Source organism: Lithobates pipiens, unplaced genomic scaffold (genome assembly GCF_037356315.1).
Source record: "Lithobates pipiens isolate NorthernLeopardFrog02 unplaced genomic scaffold, aLitPip1_a1.2 Scaffold_19, whole genome shotgun sequence".
NCBI lineage: Eukaryota > Metazoa > Chordata > Amphibia > Anura > Ranidae > Lithobates > Lithobates pipiens.
The window spans coordinates 523044721-523064700 of NW_027507764.1; the positions used below are offsets into that span (position 1 = coordinate 523044721).

The 19980-nt window shown below is 50.3% G+C and overlaps 1 protein-coding gene across 1 annotated transcript in view; it reads left to right on the forward strand.

The window, feature by feature from the left end:
* Positions 1 to 19980, forward strand: part of LOC143998093 (voltage-dependent T-type calcium channel subunit alpha-1I-like) — a 1330488-nt gene that overhangs the window by 282654 nt on the left and 1027854 nt on the right. The window lies entirely within an intron of this gene.

The following is a 19980-nucleotide window of genomic DNA, read 5'->3' on the forward strand; positions in this document are numbered from 1 at the left end:
ATTCGAGAGGATAGCCATGGATATAGTGGGTCCCTTGGTAAAGTCGGCTCGAGGTCATTCTTACATACTAGTGATCCTTGACTATGCCACTCGATATCCTGAGGCGCTACCCCTGCGGAATACCTCCTCTAAGGCTATTGCACGGGAGTTATTCCAGTTGTTTACACGGACAGGTTTTCCCAAGGAAATACTCACAGACCAGGGCACCCCGTTTATGTCGAAGGTTATGGCTGATGTATGCAAACTGTTCCGGATTAAACAGCTGCGCACATCGGTCTACCATCCCCAAACAGATGGATTGGTAGAACGTTTTAATAAGACCCTTAAGTCTATGCTCAAGAGAGTGGTACAAAGGGATGGGAAAGACTGGGACTGCTTGTTACCAGCTCTCCTGTTCGCTATCCGAGAAGTGCCCCAGGCCTCCACTGGGTTTTCGCCCTTTGAATTGGTATATGGGCGGAGACCTCGCGGACTACTGGACTTTGTTAAAGAAGAATGGGAAAGTGAACCAATCCAGCATAAAAGTGTTCTTGAATATGTCTCTCAAATGCAGGAGAGGATCCGAACTGTGATGCCGCTAGTTAAGGAACACTTACAAAAAGCCCAGGAGGCTCAACGACAGGTCTATAATAGGGCAGCCAAAATTAGGAACTTTCAAGTGGGGGATCGAGTAGCAGTGTTGATTCCCACTGTGGAAAGTAAATTCTTGGCCAGATGGCAAGGCCCTTTCGAGGTTGTGGAAAAAATGGGAGAGGTAAATTATAGAGTCCACCAACCAGGCAAGAGGAAACCCTTCCAGATATATCATGTAAACTTGTTAAAGCCCTGGACAGACAGGGAACCAGCGACCTCCCTGGCTAGTACAAAACTTGAGCCTCGGGTTGGGGTGGAGAGTGTCCAAATAGCAAATACCCTGTCTAAAACCCAAAGTCAGCAGGCAAAGGAGTTCTTGCAGAGAAATAAAGAAAAATTTTCAGACTTGCCCGGGCTCACTAGTGTCGTAGAGCATGATATTGTCACAGAACCAGGAGTCAAAGTTTTTGTCCGGCCCTACCGCATCCCAGAGGCTCAAAGGAAGGCCGTTTCAGAGGAAGTAAAAAAGATGTTAGACCTAGGGATTATTGAGGAATCGCAGAGTGAGTGGTCGAGCCCGATTGTGTTGGTACCGAAGCCCAACGGGACTCTGCGATTCTGCAATGATTTCCGGAAACTTAATGAAGTTTCCCGGTTTGATGCCTACCCTATGCCCCGGGTAGATGAGCTTATCGAGAGACTAGGTCCAGCCAGGTATATCACTACGTTAGACCTTACCAAGGGGTATTGGCAAATACCGTTGACTAAGGCTGCTAGAGAGAACTGCTTTTTCTACCCCAGAGGGGAGTTTTCAGTACAAAAGGATGCATTTTGGATTGCAAACTGCTCCAGCCACTTTCCAGAGAGCAATGGATAGGATTTTACGACCTCACCGGAAGTATGCCTCAGTATACTTGGACGATATAGTCATTTTTAGCAAAGACTGGGAATCACATTTGCCCAAAGTGCAGGCAGTGCTGGACTCTCTTTGGAAGGAGGGGTTTACAATAAACCCTGAAAAATGTGCTTTGGGAATGGAGGAGGTGAAATACCTGGGTTATATCGTGGGTAGAGGGGTAGTGAAACCTCAGGTCAACAAGATAGAGGCTATACAGAATTGGCCCCGCCCCCTCACAAAAAAGCAGGTACGTGCATTCCTGGGCATGGTGGGATACTACAGGAGGTTTGTACCCAACTTTGCCACGTTGGCGGCTCCGTTGACCGATCTGACTAAGGGTCGGAAATCGGTCATGGTGGAGTGGAATGCAGACGCTGAGAAGGCTTTTTTGGAGCTCAAGTCGGCACTGTGCCAACACCCTGTCCTTGTAGCACCCAATTTTTCAAGAGAATTTATTGTCCAGACTGATGCTTCCGATGTAGGATTGGGAGCGGTGTTGTCACAGGTTATTCATGGCGAGGAACACCCGATAGTCTTCCTCAGCAGGAAGTTAACACCAGCGGAGAAAAACTATGCCATAATTGAACGAGAGTGTCTGGCCATTAAGTGGGCTCTGGAATCCCTCAGATATTACCTTTTGGGGAGGAAGTTTAGGTTGATTTCTGACCATGCCCCTTTAACATGGCTGAGACAGGGAAAAGGGACTAATGCCAGGGTTACCCGGTGGTTCCTGGCACTCCAGGAATTTAAGTTTGTAGTGGAGCATAGGCCCGGGAGACTGCATAAAAACGCAGATGCCCTCTCCCGAGTCCATTGTTTGAGCTCCACTGTTGCCTCCACCTTCTTGGCGTTGGGGCACAGGGGGGGGATATGTAATGGACGCCGTGGCTGGGTCCTGGAAGGACGCTATATTTCCCCTCTGTTTGGGTTGTGCTCTCTTTAGGGAATGAAAATTGATTAACCCACCTGTTAGAGGAAGTGTCTTTAAAAGGCAAGACAGGAAGTTGTAGAGTGGTGTGGAGAACACATGGTGGATGGTGTTTGGCGTTTGTTTTGGGTTGCAGCAAATGAAGTGGACAGCAGTGTCCTGTTTGGAAGGCTCCTGGTAGGAGAAGCTACCTGCCATCAAGACCAAGCTCTGTTTCTGATAAGGACAGCTGTTCTGGACTTTGCAAGTCGGTGAGACTACAAATCTTTTTCCTTTTGTTTTTGGCTGCTGTAAAGCTATTTAAGTTAATAAACCCTTTGTTGTATGAAAAGCCTGTGTCCTGCGGTCTACCTGGTCCCCCGAACATTACAATATATATTGTGACAGAACGAGGCTCTGTCCCTGTGAAATTGGAGGAAAGAGGGATCTCCAACCTTGTGTCCAGGTCTTGGTGATAACGAGCAGGGTGTGTGCCCAGCTGCACACAGCCCATATAACGAAGGGGCTGTTGGGAGTAGAGTGTGAGGGATGGTGGAGTGGAGTAGCTTGAAGCTGTGTGCGTCCAAAGAGCCCAAAGCTGTGTGCGTTGAAGGGTTGAAGCTGTGTGCGTCCAAGGAGTCCAAAGCTGTGTGCGTCCAAGGAGCCTAAGACTGTGTGTGTCCAAGCAGTTTGGTGGACGGAGCAAGTACCTATAGCAGCACTACTGCTGAAGAGTAGCCAGGTGGGCTAGCATTTTCATTTGGATTTTTTGTGTATTTAATGTAAGCTTGGACCCCTGCGTGGGATTTCTGGATGGACTAATATTTTGTTTTCTTATAATAAACGTGGGCTACCAGGCCCTTAACCATAAACGCCTGCCTGATGTGAACTAAAAAATGCATCTACCAATTGAGCTAAACACCCCAATGTTACAATATATATATATATGTGTGTGTGTGTATATATATTACTTTTTTTTTCAATAGAACTATATTGGCATGCTTCCATCAAATCCTTGAGGAAGGAAGGAAATTAATACAATATCAATTTAGCCTTTTGGCTTTTTTGCGAAACCTGTTGATATTTGTTACGACCACCACTTACATTCGACTTTGTCTAGAATATTTGTGTGTCTCGACATTTAGCAGCTGTTACATCATATTTGTATATGTTCTATTCCAATGTTTTTAGATGTTTGTCTATATAATCTTGTATTTAGATACCGAATAAAATTTTTATACTTTTCTAGGACCATTGTTCTCAATATCTTGTCAATTTTCTTACCCAAACTATCCTATGGGGCATTTTCTCCAGTTCTTTAATACATTCGGGATGTGGTAAGAGCTGTCAAGATTTCTCATTGGTTTTCTCTCTTCTTTTTTAAAAAATTTTTATTTGCAGTGTCAAACCAGCATTTCCACTTTGTGTGCCTACCGTTTGGCCTATCAACCTCGCCCAGAACTTTCTCCAAATCTTTGCTACCAATAATAACCATTCTACACAGACAAGGCCTAAAGGCCTTTCACTACTTAGACGATATCCTGCTGGTGGCAGAAAGCCCACAGATACTGTTGATCCATTGTCAAATACTGATAGACAGGTTACAGGAGTTCGGGTGGCTCATCAATTGGCGGAAGATGGACAGAGGGCAGGACGTGAAGTCGGCCGCTACTCACCAAAGTAACACCAATAATGGAGTGGGCACAACAACATCTAGCCCACCTTTCAGCAGTCTATATCCCAGCCCCGCAGAACTTTATTGCGGACACCTTTGAGCAGGAGAACCCTAGATCCCAACGAATGGTCCCTGAATCAATGAGATTGGATCAACCATTGGATATGCAGACACTGGGGCTACCCAGACCTGGATCTAATGGCAACCACAGCCAATACAAAGTACAGGGGTTTTCTGGCCAGAGAAAGGCCCCAGAAAGCAGAACCAACAGATTCTCTCAACACCAGATGGGTTTGCAGACTAGCATATGTTTTCCCTTTTGATTGCACTAATCTTAGCCCCTGTACACACGGTCGGAGATTTCGACAACCAAATCCGTCGGATTTTTTCCGTCGCATTTTGACCGTCAGATCTTGTCCGAAACTGTTGCATACACACGGTCGGACTAAGTTGTCGAAAAATCCGATCATTCAGAACGTGATGACGTAATTTCGTTACGATGGGACTACGTTCAGGCTAGTAGCCAATAGCTTTGATGTAGGAATTTAGGGATGAGCCAAACACCCCCCCCCCCCCCCATTCGGTTCGCACCAGAACTTTCGAACTGACCCCAAATTCGAACGAACTTTAGAACCCCATTGACATCTATGGGACTCGAACGTTCGAAATTAAAAGTGCTAATTTTAACGGCTAATATGCAAGATACTGTCCTAAAAAGTGTTTGGGGACCTGGCTCTTGCCCCAGGGGACATGGGTCAATGCCTAAAATGTTTTTAAAAATGGCCGTTTTGGCGGGAGCACTGATTTTAACCACTACAATACAGGGCACTTTCGCCCCCTTCCTTCCCAGCCCAATTTTCAGCTTTAATCCCTCTAGCGCTTTCAGTGACAATTGCGCAGTCATGCTACGCTGTACCCAAATTAAATTTTTATCATTTTGTTCACACAAATAGAGCTTTATTTTGGTGGTATTTATTCACGACTCAGTTTTTTATTTTTTGCGATATAAGCGCAAAAAAGCGGAAATTTGGAAAAAAAACAATATTTTCTTTTTTCTATTTTAAAAGAAATCCAATAAAATCAAATTTTGTCATAAATTTAAGCCAAAATGTATTCTGCTACATGTTTTTGGTAAAAAAAATTCCGTTAAGTGTATAATAATTGGTTTGTGTGATCACGGACATATGTACGCAAATGATCATGTACAGATGTGTGCAGGTGATCACGTACATATGTGTGCACATAATCATTGGGACAAGTGATTTTAGTGGGACATATGTGGGGGACATGTTTTTATTATTAGGGACATGTGTTTTTATTTTTTGGGGACATGTATGTTTTGGGGACATGTGTGTTATGGGGACATATGTGGGGACTGTGTTTACACTGTGTGGTGTGTTGTGTGTTTACACTAGACTGAAGATCAGTGAGTAAAAAGCTGTAAAAAACAGCTCATACTCACTGATCATCAGCCGGCTGCAGCAATCTGCTCTCCTCTCCTCAGCGATGACTTCTGTGTGAGGAGAGGAGGAGCCGATTGCCTAGCAACCGGCTGTTTGTTTACATCACATGACGGCCGTGATTGAACACGGCCGTCATGTGATCAGGAGGGCCAATCACAGAGCCCTCCTGCCGATCTGAGATGCGCCGTGTCCCGGTGACACGGGCGCATCGGGATCGTGCCGCTGTGCGGGCACGCGCGCGCGCGCGATCCCGCTCCTCCTGATGGACGTTCCTGAACGTCCTATCAGGAGTAGACGGCTCCCACCCGGCCGTATATGTGCATTGGCCGGGTGGGAAGTGGTTAATGATGATTAAAGTGAAAAAAAAAGTGAAATATTCCTTTAAATATCGTGCCTGGGGGGTGTCTGTAGTATGCCTGTGAAGTGCCACGTGTTTCCCGTGTTTAGAACAGTCCCTGCACAAAATGACATTAAACAGAAATAACATCATTGAAAACTGCTTGCGGTTTTAATGTTATATCTGGTTCCTGCAATATGGTTGAAAACCATTGAGAAAAATGGCATGGGTAGACCTCCCTGCCCATTACCAGCCCCTTTGGGTCTTGTACGCATATCAAGGGAAACCCTGTACCCATATTAAAAAAAGGAAATGCGTGTGGCCCCCAGGCCCTATATACTCAGAACAGCAGTATACAGGCGGGGCAAACAAGACAGGGACTGTGTAGGTTTGTTGTGTTAAGTTGAATCTGTTTGTAATTTTCAACTGGTACATTTTTAAAGTGTAGCTCCAGTCAAAAAAACTATTTTTAAGCTTTTTGGAAAACATAGGGAAGGGTTATCACCCCTGTATAATTTGTTTTGTCGTCCATCTTTTTTCATCTCACTTGCTGTTGTTTCCTTCCGTTTGCAAGTAGGAGATGTTTGTAAGTTGGATGTTTGAAAGTAGGGGCCTGCCCTATATGCTCTGCAAAAATGGCGGAACAAGGTGTTGGTTTTGCCACAACATTGTAAGCCCTCAAAGTGACTCTTGGTGGGCACTGGAGCGCCCTGCTGTGAACGATTATATCAAGAATTGTAATTACATGCCATTGTTGAACAGTGGTAGAAAAATTGACCTTTGGTGGTTGTGGTGCTGGTGCCACAACACTATAAGTCCTCACAGTTACTCTGGGTGGGCACAGGAACGGGCCCTCCTGTGAAATATTATATCAAGAATTGTAATTACATGTCCCTGTTAAACAGGGGCAGAAAAATTGGGCCTTAGGCACTGGTGCTGGTGCCACGACACTGCAACCTCTCCCATATACTCTAGTTTTATTGCAGGAATTAGCCCTGCTGCAAAGCATTGCATCAAAAATTGTACTTAAACGCCCCTGTTAAACAGGGGCAGAAAAATTGGGCCTTAGGCACTGGTGCTGGTGCCACCACACTGCAACCTCTCCCATATACTCTAGTTTTATTGCAGGAATTAGCCCTGCTGCAAAGCATTGCATCAAAAATTGTACTTAAACGCCCCTGTTAAACAGGGGCAGAAAAATTGGGCTAATAGCATCACCCAGAACCAGAAATGTTCTTCCAACATATCAGCGGAGGAGGAAGAGGATAGACAATCAACATAACAGGACAGTCACTCAGCATCAGCATAGGCAGTCTTGAAGGGATGTGATATTTCAAAAAAAATTATTTGGTTACATCAGCTTCAGGTGCTTGGTAGCTGTGGGTGATCCAAGACTGATTCATCTTGATGAAGGTCAGTCGATCAACTGATTCGGTGGACAGGCGCACCCTGTGATCGGTAACGAAGCCACCAGCAGCACTGAAGGTGCGTTCCGAAAGAACGCTGGATGCAGGACAGGCCAGTAGCTCAATTGCATGCTGTGCAAGCTCTGGCCAGTGATCCATCCTCAAGACCCAGTAAGCCAGAGGATTTTCGGTGGGAAAGGTGTCCAAGTCTGACCTTGCCCCTAGGTATTCCTGCACCATGTAAATCAGACGCTGGCGATGGTTGCTGGAACCGATCATACCTTGGGGCTGCGGACTAAAAAATTGTCTGAAAGCATCAGTCAGACGGCCACCTTCTCCACCGCTCCTTCTGACCGATGCCTCATCAACACGTTGTCCAGGACCAGGAGTTTGTAACCTCCCAGTCTCTGGGAACGCGTTGCACAGACCTTTCTGCAAGGCCTCCCGGAGATGTCTCATCCTCTGCTCCCTTTGCGATGGCAAGATAAGGTCGGCAACCTTACCCTTGTACCGTGGATCAAGGAGAGTGGCCAGCCAGTAATGGTCCCTCTCCTTGATCCGAAGAATACAAGGATCCTTCCGCAGGCTTTGCAGGATCAGGGAGGCCATGCAGCGTAGGTTAGCTGAGGCATTCGGTCCGGAGTCCTCTGGGTCACTAAGGACAACATGATCCGCAGCTACCTCCTCCCAGCCACATACAACTCCACGTGTTTCTTGGGGCTGTAAATCATCCCTACAAGACTGCTGCTGCTGATGCTGAGTGCCAGCCTCCACCTCCATGCTGACACAATCATCCTCCTCCTCCTCTTCCTCCTCCTCATCCTCTTCCTGTGTGATGGGTGGCACAGCAGGAACACTGTCTGGATAAAGGGGGCCTTGAGAGGCAAGGAAGTCCTCCTCTTCCTGCCTCTGTTCTGCCTCAAGTGCCCTGCCCATTATTCCACGCAGCGTATGCTCCAAGAGGTGGACAAGAGGTACAGTGTCACTGATGCATGCATTGTCACTGCTCACCATCCTTGTGGCCTCCTCAAATGGTGACAGGACAGTGCATGCATCCCTGATCATGCCCCACTGGCGTGGTGAGAAAAAACTGAGCTCCCCTGACCCTGTCCTGGTGCCGTAGTCGCACAGGTACTCATTGATGGCCCTCTGCTGCGTGTGCAGCCGCTGCAGCATGGCCAACGTTGAGTTCCACCTGGTGGGCATGTCACATATAAGGCGGTTCTTGGGCAGGTTCAACTCCTTTTGGAGCTCAGCCAGCCGAGCACAAGCATTAAATGATCGGCGGAAATGAACACAGACTTTCCTGGCCTGCTTCAGGACATCCTGTAAGCCCGGGTACCTGCCCAAGAACCGCTGCACCACCAGGTTAAGGACGTGAGCTACACAGGGCACATGGGTCAGTTGTCCCTGTCGGAGGGCGGAGAGGAGGTTGGTGCCATTGTCGCAAACCACCATTCCTGGCTTAAGCTGGCATGACGTCAACCACCTCTCGGCCTGCCCTTGCAGAGCTGACAAAACATCCGCCCCAGTGTGGCTCCTGTCCCCCAAACAAACCAGCGCAAGCACGGCATGGCATTGTTTTGCCTGCGTACTTGCGTAGCCCCTGGAACGCCTACGGAGCACCGCTCGTTCTGAGGACAGAGCACTGGAAGAGGCCATGGAGGAAGAAGAAGAAGAGGAGGGGGTGGAGGAGAGAGGTGTGTCACAACCAATAGGCTCCACTGCGGTGGTCCGGAGGTGCCAGTCCAGTGCTGATCCTCAGCCATGGTGCTGGCACTGCCTGCTGATTGGCTTCTCCACTGCTATCTCCCTCACTGTCTGAAACCAGCACCGTGATAGAGACTGAGCACTGACACCAGCACTGTGATAGAGAGCACTGACACCAGCACTGTGATAGACAGCACTGAGACCACACCAGCACCGTCATAGAGAGCACTGAGACCACACCACACGCTGTTGGATTGGTACCCGCGACTCTTTCTCTGGGAGTGGGAATTCCTCCTCTGCCAGTGCACGCAAAAGCAGAATGCAGCATTTCTCGAAGCAAGGCCTGGAAGGGCTCTATTCTGACAGCCCTCTGTGACGGTGGTAACATTTCTGCCATTTTGTGTTTGTACCGGGGGTCTAAGTACGTTGCCACCCAGTACTGGTCCTTAACCTTTATGCTTTTTATACGGGGGGTCCCTGTTAAAACACTGGAGCATGAAGGCCCCCATTTGCACTAAACTGGAAGTGGTGTGGTGGCCTGGCTCCTGCTCAACATCCAGGATAATGTCGTCCTCCTTCATTCTCCTCTCCCCATCCATGCACAACAACAGGGATCCCAGAAAGGTTTAAAGCATGTTCTTCTTGCTCCTCCTCATCCGCCCCGGCACCATCCTCCTCTGACTCCTCTTCAGATTCCTGTTGTTGACTTGTCTCAGAGTAGACCCCCTGGGAATTCATCCAGCATTGCGACTTCCTCATCTTCCTGCTCCTCCATGGCTTGATCAATGACACAACGCAATGCATGCTCCATAAAGAAGGCATAAGGTACCATGTCACTGATGGTGCCATGGCTGCGACTGACCAGTTTGGTGATCTCATCAAATGGCCACAGAAGACTGCATGCGTCGCGCATGAACAGCCACGGGCACTGTGAAAAAAACCAAGCTCCCCAGAACCTGTTCTGCCGCAGAGTTCATACAGGTAGACGTTAACTGCACGTTTCTGCTAGAGCAGCCTATCAAGCATATAGAAGGTTGAGTTCCATCGCATCTTGCAATCGCAAATAAGACGCCTGACAGCCAGATTGTGTCGCCGCTGAATGTCAGCAAGGCGAGCCATGGCCGTTCAAGATCTTCTGAAATGGGCCGAGATTTTCCTTGCCTGCCGCAAGATGTCCTGGACCCCAGGGTATTGGACAACGAATCGTTGCACGACCAAGTTTAAGACGTGTGCCATGCATGGCATGTGTGTAATTTTGCCCTGTTTCAATGCGTTAAGCAGATTGGCACCGTTGTCACACACCACTTTACCAACTGTCAAATTGAGCGGTGATAGCCACTGATCTGCCTGTGAACGCAAAGCTGAAAGGAGTGCAGGGCCAGTGTGGCTCTTGGCTTTCAGGCACAACAGACGCAGCACAGCATGGCAACGTCTCACCTGGCATGTCGAATAGGTTCTGGGGATCTTGGGCGGCTCAGAGGAAGAGACGCTAGCAGCAGAAAAGGAGGAGTCAGCTAAGGAGGAGAGGGAGGAGGATGGAGTAGGAGGAGGAGAAGAAGAGCCAGGCCTTCTAGCAATCCATGGCGTTAAAACCAAATCTACACGGGTGCCACGGGTTACATGCTTGACAGCCGTCATAAAGTTCACCCAGTGGGCAGTAAAAGTTATATACCTTCCCTGCCCGTGTTTGCTAGACCATGTGTCTGTGGTCAGATGTATCTTGGCACCGACACTGTGTGCCAGAGATACATTCACTTGCCGCTGAACATGGCCATATAGCTCTGGGATGCCCTTCTGTGAAAAATACTTCCTTCCTGGGACCTTCCATTGTGGTGTTCCAATGGCCAAAAATTTTCGAAAGGCCTCCGAGTCCACCAGTTTATATGGCAGTAGTTAGTGGGCTATCAGTTCTGACAAGCCAGCCGTCAACCGTTGGGCAAGAGGGTTATCCGGTGTCATCGTTTTTTTTACGCTCCAACATTTGGCCCACGGAAGCCTGCCTTTTTGCAGAAAAATGTGAGGACGGCATGATGGAAGGTGGAGTGGAGGACAATTGTGAGGAGAGAGGAGAAGAAGTAGAAGACGAGGCTGGACGGTGAGAGCCTGGAGTGTGGCTTTGTGTGTTCCGTTGCTCCCACTGGGCTCGGTGATGGCAGCTCATGTGCTTTAAGGCAGTCGTCCCTAGGTGAGTGTTGGGCTTACCTCGACTTATGTGTTGACTGCAAAGATTGCAGATGGCAACACTATTGTCAGCAGCAGACAGGTTAAAAAAAAACCACACTGTGGAGCCATGTGCCGGCGTCCAGGGAGCGCCAGATGTGACCGTACATGGTTGATGCCTCGCTCCTGATACATAGTAGTCTGCTTTGTCCCTCCTGTGCAATCTAAGTTCCGCCTGCTTCTCCTCCCTATCTGCTGGTCCATATCTCCCTCTGAACTCCCCTCCTCTTCCTCTTCCTCCTCTTGTGGGCACCCACATGACATCACTAGACACGTCATCATCTACGTCACCTTCCCCACCGCTATAATTAGAGATCTCAGAGTAGGCAGCCAAAGCGGGGACCAACCTCCTCCTTGGGCTGATCTGGGTACTGTCGTCAGACTGCTGAGTGGCGGTTGTTGCTACCTCCTCTTCCTTATCCAATGCCAAGAATGGCTGTGCATTGGAAATGTCTTTTGATGGATTGGAAAATAATTCCTGTGACTCAAGCGGAAGGTATATGGTGGTGGTGGTGTTGGTGGTAGTGTCTTTGGGGGTGCACACAGCAGAGAGTGAAGAGGGTGCAGATTGAGAGGATGAGGAGGGTGCAGAAGAGTAAGGCTAAGTGAGCCACTCAACCAAGTTTGGTGCATCCTTTGACGTAATCGCACGCACCTTCTGCAATTTGCCACTTTGGCTCAAGTCTGTTGCTCCTGCCCTACCCCTACCACCCCTGCGGAAGGGGCCTTCCTTTTCATCTGCCTGTCATTTTTTAAATGACCCTGTGACAAAAGTCTCTTGAGAAGTGCAGTATGTATGTGGAAGAAGGTATATAACACCCCTTCAATCTGTCGTTTTTGGGGGCCACTGGTCTATCACACCAGTTTTACTGCCTTTGTCACTCTTTGTAGTATCGCTGCAAAACCGCTCAGCAGTCACAATGCTGCACAGTGGAAATGCACTATACTATGCTTTCTATATGTGCAAGTATTTTATACATGTATTACACCCCTATATACTGCACACCAAATAGTACACCTATACCAGTCCTTAAAAGGACCTTTGTGGACCTAGTAGCTAGTAATTTGCAGACTGTCCCTCAGTCCCTACACTGATAAGACAGCTGCAGAATCGGTCAGCACTCAGCTCAGCAGTCAAGTATAATAGGCTTTCTATATTTGAAAGAAAGTATATTATACGTGTACAACCCTATATACTGTACACATATACCAGTCCTTAAAAAGACTTTTGTGGACCTAATAGTAATAGCTAGTGATTCAACTGACTGTTCCTGCTCCACACAGCGTCCTGTCCCTACACTGACAAAAGACAGCAGCAGAATCGGTCAGCAGTGCACTCAGCAATCAGCAGCACAGCAGTCAGCAGCAGTGCACCAGAACCCTATATACTGTACACCTATACCAGTCCTTAAAATGACTTTTGTGGACCTAATGGCTAGTGATTGGTGTCACTACAGTCTGTCCCTGCTCCACACAGCAACCTCTCCCTACACTGACAAAAGACAGAATGTAAAATGGCCGCCAGGTCAGGTCTATTTATAAGGTAGGTGGAATGTCCAATTGCCCATGTGCTGAAATGTCTCAATTGGCTGTCCTGTACCCCATGATTGATGTGTCATAATGGGTCAAAGTTCTTTCACAATGTAAATGCATATGTCTGCCGCGCGAACAGCGCCAGAAGTCCGCCGGTTTGGCGAATTGCGAACGCGCAAAATTCGCTGCTAACCGCAAGGCCATCCCTAATCCAAGGTAAACTTGAAGGAAAATATTCAGGTCTGGAATCTGGAGGTACGACGTTTGTGGGGTGTGAAGTTAGACTTGGATGGTTTCTGTCTCTCCGGGGTCCAGATACTGCTCGGGGCCAACGGTGGTTTGGGTGTAGCTGGAAGAGATGGAAGATCTTCATCGAAGAGGGATGGGAGTCCCAAGGTGTCGCTTACATGCAGATCTCGCAGAGAATATTGAATTCCTTCCTTGGAAGCAGAAAGGCGAAAGGGGAAGCCCCATCGGTAGCTAATCTTATGGGACTGAAGATGTAAGGTTAGTGGGCGAAGGGTCCTCCTTCTTGTCAGAGTAATAGTGAGAGATTGCTGAATATTTGGATCTTGGAACCCTTGAATTCAATTCTGGACTGGTTGCGAGATGCTAGCGTTAGAGCTTCTTTGCTGTCATAGTAATGAAATCGGACAATCACATCTCTAGGATTGGCTCCTGTTGGAGGTTTCGGGGCAAGTGATCGGTGTGCTCTGTCCAGGCGCCAATCTATGTCTGGAATGTTGGGGGGGGTACCAAATTAAAGCGGTTTAGGGGCTACCTCCTAAACCGCTTTAATTTGGTACCCCCCCCAACATTCCAGACATAGATTGGCGCCTGGACAGAGCACACCGATCACTTGCCCCGAAACCTCCAACAGGAGCCAATCCTAGAGATGTGATTGTCCGATTTCATTACTATGACAGCAAAGAAGCTCTAACGCTAGCATCTCGCAACCAGTCCAGAATTGAATTCAAGGGTTCCAAGATCCAAATATTCAGCAATCTCTCACTATTACTCTGACAAGAAGGAGGACCCTTCGCCCACTAACCTTACATCTTCAGTCCCATAAGATTAGCTACCGATGGGGCTTCCCCTTTCGCCTTTCTGCTTCCAAGGAAGGAATTCAATATTCTCTGCGAGATCTGCATGTAAGCGACACCTTGGGACTCCCATCCCTCTTCGATGAAGATGAAGGATGAAGACCATCTCTTCCAGGTGTTTATCTTCCACAGCTTCAGGAATGCCTCCGAATCTCAGGTTTTGTCTGCGTTCTCTGTTCTCCAGATCTTCCTGCTGGGCTTGTAGTTGAGTGATGGTGTTTTTTATGGTGGCAATATCTTCCTCCAGAACCTGAACGTATTGCACCATTTCATCAAATTTAAACGTAAACGCTTGATGTTGATATATGATTTAGCGTTTCGCTGGAATAACAGGCTTCCAGGGTTTGTACAATAGTCCTGAGAGATGTGTATAGATAACAGTTCAGTAAACTTTAAGATAAGCCTGTATAAGATAGAGCAGCTGCAGTTTCACTGATGGTAGGTGTAGCAAAATGGCTGCCGGGTGTGCACTATACAGAGGGGGCCTTGTATGTTTCAGGGGATGGTAAAAGTATAAAGGTCACTGCAGGTGGATATTCAAAACACTTTCGCAGGCAGTCAGGTAATGTGGTCGGATTTAGGTGGATTAAGCAGCAGTATAAGAGGGGGGAGCCCTTCCCAGGCCTAGAGTGTAGCAATATGGCCGCCACTGCTCACCTGATTTTCGGCTGTTTTTAAGGCATCCGATCGTCGCCGTCAGCTCTCGGGTGGTCTGTGGGATCTGGCTCCTGCTCAAGGAGCCGCCTGGAGTGTCAGCAGGGACAGCTCTGTTCTTGCAGAGCGCCACAGGTAAACAGTGAGCGTCCAGGCCTAGTAGGCCACAAGATGGCAGCGCCGCGTCTGATGTTGTGGCGGGCTGGGAGATAGTATTTGAGGTTGCTTGGGACCCACAGAACCGGTGTCGGGCTGCTCTCCATATGCCCGTGATGACAGATGGGCGAATGGAGGCCGCTGTGGAGATCGCCGGCTGCAGATGGCAGCAGATTCTAAAAGGCCTCAGTGGAGCTCCACAGAAGTGCATCCGTCCTCCTCTGCTACCGGCCCCGCCCCCGACGACAGTCTTATGTGCCTCCCAGATGGTTGCCTTTGATAATTCTCGATTTTCGTTTTCTTGGAAATATTTTTCAATCTCTTCTATTATGTTTTTTTACGTTTCACTATCATCGATTAGGTCTTCATTTATTCTCCATGTACCTGTCCCAAAAGAATTCCCACATAGTTTCATCTTCAGCATTATTGGAGCATGGTCTGATGCTGTTATTATTCCTATTCCTATTTTTGTTTCTATTATTTCCTCCAGGTTTCGGTGTTCTACCATAATATAATCTAACCTGGAATATGTTCCATGTACTGATGAATAAAATGTATAATGCTTTGTACTTGGACGCTGTATTTGTATTTACCTTGTTTGAATTCCATTAGTTCTTTTAATATCCCCACTAGATATTTTTTAGGGTTTGTATTGAGGCAGTATACATTAGCAAGTATGTACTTTATGCCTTGTATGGATCCTATAAGGAAGAGGAAATGTCCTTCTGGGTTGACTTTTCTCTGTTCTATTTTAAAACAAGTATTTCTTTATCGTACATCATAGGACACAGACATGGGCGTCCGCAGAACTTTTTCCAAGGGGGGGGCATCATTTTAAGGCCGCTCATGCTCCGCTCCTTTTCGGCAATCTCATGAAAATCTTTCCACTGGTAATACATATGTGTTATATAACAGATAATTCATCTTCACTTTGTATTGGAAGTTACTCTGGTGGCTGCGTACCATGCCCATATAGCCTAGAGAATGTACATCTTTTTACATTACAATACATCTGTTGTGGCCATATTTTGATCTCATACTGTCACTGTATAGGCTGTTTTCATAAAGATAAAAATATGGCAACAGATGTATTGCAATGTAAAAAGATGTACATTCTCTAGGCTATATGGGCATGGTATGCAGCCACCTGAGTAACCTTGCGGACGCCCATGCTTTCAAAAACCAGCCCTGGAAAAAATGTCATACCAGCCTCACAGCATTATTATACCAGCCCAACAGCATAACGTCATTATTTTCTTGTTCATGAAAGGGAAAACCATACATTTTACCAGTTAATAGTGGTAAGTGATCAATCATCAAGGGGGACCCCAGGAACTCAGAACATGGGGGGGGGCACCTTCTGCAGAAAGAATACTCGAAGGTAAGGGGGGTGGGTTACTAATATAAGGAGGATGCCCCTTACATTATCGTATTCACCCCCCTTACATCAGTGACCCCCCCCCCCCGACTGGCCTGGCGGTGCTTTCACTGACCTCCTCTCAGGTGCACTGTGCAGGGCTCAGTCAGTCGGCTCCAGCTTGGTGGCTCTGGTTTTATCATATAGTCTCCTGTCCACAGTCCACACAAGTCTGACTTCTCCCATGACCCCCATCCTGGCGGTGCTCCCACTCTTGACTCCTCTCCAGACTCTCTACAGGAGATGGTCAGAGACTGCAAACTTGATGCAAGAGCTCAATGCAGCCTCACCAGTGCCCATCAAATTCAGCCTCACTGTGCCCATCAAATTCAGCCTCACTGTGCCCACCAATGCAGCCTCACTGTGCCCATCAAATGCAGCCTCACTGTGTCCATCAAATGCAGCCTCACTGTGTCCATCAAATGCAGCTTTACTGTGCCGTGAATGCAGCCTCACTGTGTCCATCATTGCAGCCCCTCCTGTGCCCCATGTCCCAGTCTGCAGTCCCTGTCTGTGGAAAGGTGTGTTGTTGATGCTTGGTACGGTACCTTGCATGCCAGCAGGATATCCATGATGGCCAGCAGCAGGCAGGGTCTGTTCTCGTTTTGGATGGGGACGGTGCTCCTTCCAGAGGATCTGTCTGCTGTGAGATGGTGTGGTCCCTGGCCACCTGGACCTTCAGCTGTCCTCATTTTCCAGCCCCAGTCAGCTTGTCTTCTGGTTTTGGGGAAGTGGAGAGCACTGGGTGGGAGTTGGAGAGAAGGGGGAGCAAAGAGTACTGGCGGGGTTGGAGAACACATGGGTGGGGGCAAAGAGCGAGGGGGAGTGGAGATCACAGGGGTGGGGAGCGGAGAGCGCTGGGGGGGAACTTGAGAGCACTGGGGGGGCAAATAAGAACAGGGGTAGAGAGCACGGTAGGCTGAGAGCACTGGGGGGCTAAGAGTGTAGGGTGGTGAAGAGCACTGGGGGGGCAGAAAAACAGGGGTGGAGAGCACGGGGGCTGGAGAGGACTGGGGGGGTACAAAGAGCAGGGGGGAGTGGACAGCAATGGGGGGAGCTTGAGAGCACCAGTGGGGGCCAGAAAGAACAGGGGTGGAAAGCACGGGGGACTGGAGAGCACTATGTGGGGTGGAGAGCACTGGTAGGGTTGGAGAGCACATGGGTGGGGGCAAAATGCAGGGGGAGTGGAGAGTACAGGGGTGGGGAGTGGAGAGTGCTCGGGGAGCCAAAAAGAACAGGGGTGGAGAGCACGAAGGGTAGAGAGCACTGGGTGGGCTGGAGAACACCAGGGGGGCAGAAAGAACAGGGGTGGGGAGAATGGGGGGCTGGAGAGCACTGGGGTGGGGGCTGGAGAGTGATGGGGAGAGCTGAAGAACAGGGGGAGAGCACTGGGGGGAGTGGAGAGCACTGGGTGGAGAGCACTGGGGGGGGAGAACAGGGGGAGAGCACTGGAGGGTAGAGGAGAGCACGGGGGGTGGGAGCAGTGGGGGAAGTGGAGGGCACTGGGGGGGGGGGGACAGGGGGGAGAGCACTGGAGGGGGGGAGAGCACTGGAGGGAGTGGAGAGCACTGGGGGGAAAGAACAGGGGGGGAGCACTGGGGAGGAGAACAGGGGGAGAACACGGAGGGGAGAAGACTGGGGAAGAGGAGAGCACTGTGGGGGGGGGATGGGGGGAGCACTGGGCGGAGTGGAGAGCACTGGGGGGAACAGGGGGGGGGAGAGCACTGGGGGGGACAGGGCGGGGGAGCACTGGGGGGGACAGGAGGGGAGAGCACTGGGATGGTGGCTAGAGAAGGATGGGGAGAGCTGGAGAGCAGGGGGGGCAGCAAGAACAGAGGAGGAGAAAAGTGTGGGGGGGGACAGGAGAGTCTGGTGGAGGAGAGCACTGGGGGGGCAAGGGGGAGAGCACTGGGGGGAGTGGAGAGCACTGGAGGGGGGCAGGAGAATGTGCTGGTGGAGGAGAGCACTGGGGGGGGCAGGAGAGTGTGGTGGTGGAGAGCACTGGGAGGGGGAGAGCACTGGGGGGAGTGGAGAGCACTGGAGGGGGGCAGGAGAATGTGCTGGTGGAGGAGAGCACTGGGGGGGGGGGCAGGAGAGTGTGGTGGTGGAGGAGAGCACTGGGGGGAGGGCAGGCGAGTGTGGTGGTGGAGGAGAGCACTGGGGGTGGCAGAAGAGTGTGGTGGTGGAGGAGAGCACTGAGGGGAGGGCAGGAGAGTGTGGTGGTGGAGGAGAGCACTGAGGGGAGGGCAGGAGAGTGTGGTGGTGGAGGAGAGCACTGGGGGGGCAGGAGAGTGTGGTGGTGGAGGAGAGCACTGGGGGGGGCAGGAGAGTGTGGTGGTGGAGGAGAGCACGGGGGGCAGGAGAGTGTGGTGGTGGAGGAGAGCACGGGGGGCAGGAGAGTGTGGTGGTGGAGGAGAGCACTGGGGGGAGGGCAGGAGAGTGTGGTGGTGGAGGAGAGCACTGAGGGGAGGGCAGGAGAGTGTGGTGGTGGAGATGAGCACTGGGGGGGGGCAGGAGAGTGTGGTGGTGGAGATGAGCACTGGGGGGGGCAGGAGAGTGTGGTGGTGGAGGAGAGCACTGGGGGGGGCAGGAGAGTGTGGTGGTGGAGGAGAGCACTGGGGGGGGGGCAGGAGAGTGCGGTGGTGGAGGAGGGCACTAGGGGGGCAGGAGAGTGTGGTGGTGGAGGAGAGCACTGGGGGGGGGCAGGAGAGTGTGGTGGTGGAGGAGAGCACTGGGGGGGGGGGGCAGGAGAGTGCGGTGGTGGAGGAGGGCACTGGGGGGGCAGGAGTGTGGTGGTGGAGAAGAGCACTGGGGGGGGGCAGGAGAGTGTGGTGGTGGAGGAGAGCACTGGAGGGGGGCAGGAGAGTGTGGTGGAGGAGAGCACTGGGGGGGGCAGGAGAGTGTGGTGGTGGAGGAGAGAGCACTGGGGGGGCAGGAGAGTGTGGTGGTGGAGGAGAGCACTGGGGGGGGGAGGCAGGAGAGTGTGGTGGAGGAGAGCACGGGGGGGAGCAGGGAGCACAAGGTGAACTGGGGACAGTAAAATAAGTTGGATAGGAGAATTGGCAGGGGGGCCCCCTGCAGCCCCCCCGATCCTCCTATCCAGGCACTGTGGCACACAGGGCAGGCTGTACCTGCAGCATCTCCTCCTGTGGATAAAAGCGCTGGCTGTGTACGGCGGCCGTTCTGTAACATGGCCCCGCCCCCCGACCCCCGACCGACTTGTGTGATAGGCGGAACGTTGATTCTCTCTACTATCACACAAGCAGGTCTGGGGGGGGCATGTTACAGAGCTGCCGCCGAACACAGAGGCAGCCCGCTCTGTGATCCAGAGGAGAGGGCGGAGGATGCAGCCGCCGGCTGGACTCAGTAAAAAAAATGCAGCATGGCGGCGGCTGCAACACCTTGGGGATTCCAGGGGGGGCACTTGACCCCCCTTGCCCCCTGCTGCGGACACCCATGGACACAGAGTCTTAAGTAATTACTTGATGGGTTATAGGCCTAACTTGAGGTGTTGACACTGGTATAACCAATACATTAAGTTGACTCCCCTATATAACCCCTCCTCCTTCCAGGAGCACTCAGTTTTTTCGCCAGTGTCTAAGGTGTTGGTCTCGAGTGAAGATGTGCTCTGCGGAGCTCCAGGAGGGATCCATGCTGGATTTAAAGAAACCTCCCCAATCAGATCCATCCTTGCCACTGAGGCCATAGGATGGTACCTGGACCTCGATGCAAGAACAAGGTTTTGCCTGTAATGCTTCTCTTTGAGAGTTGGACCCTAGTAACCAGGACGCTTTTTGGTCTTGCTACATTTCCTAAAGTTATCCTGAGGGGTGCTATACAAGACCCAAAGGAGTGGAACCCCTTTTAAAAGGGCCCCAGTCTTTGAGCGCAGCCCGCCGTGATGGGTGAAAGTTGTATCTGTCTGTTA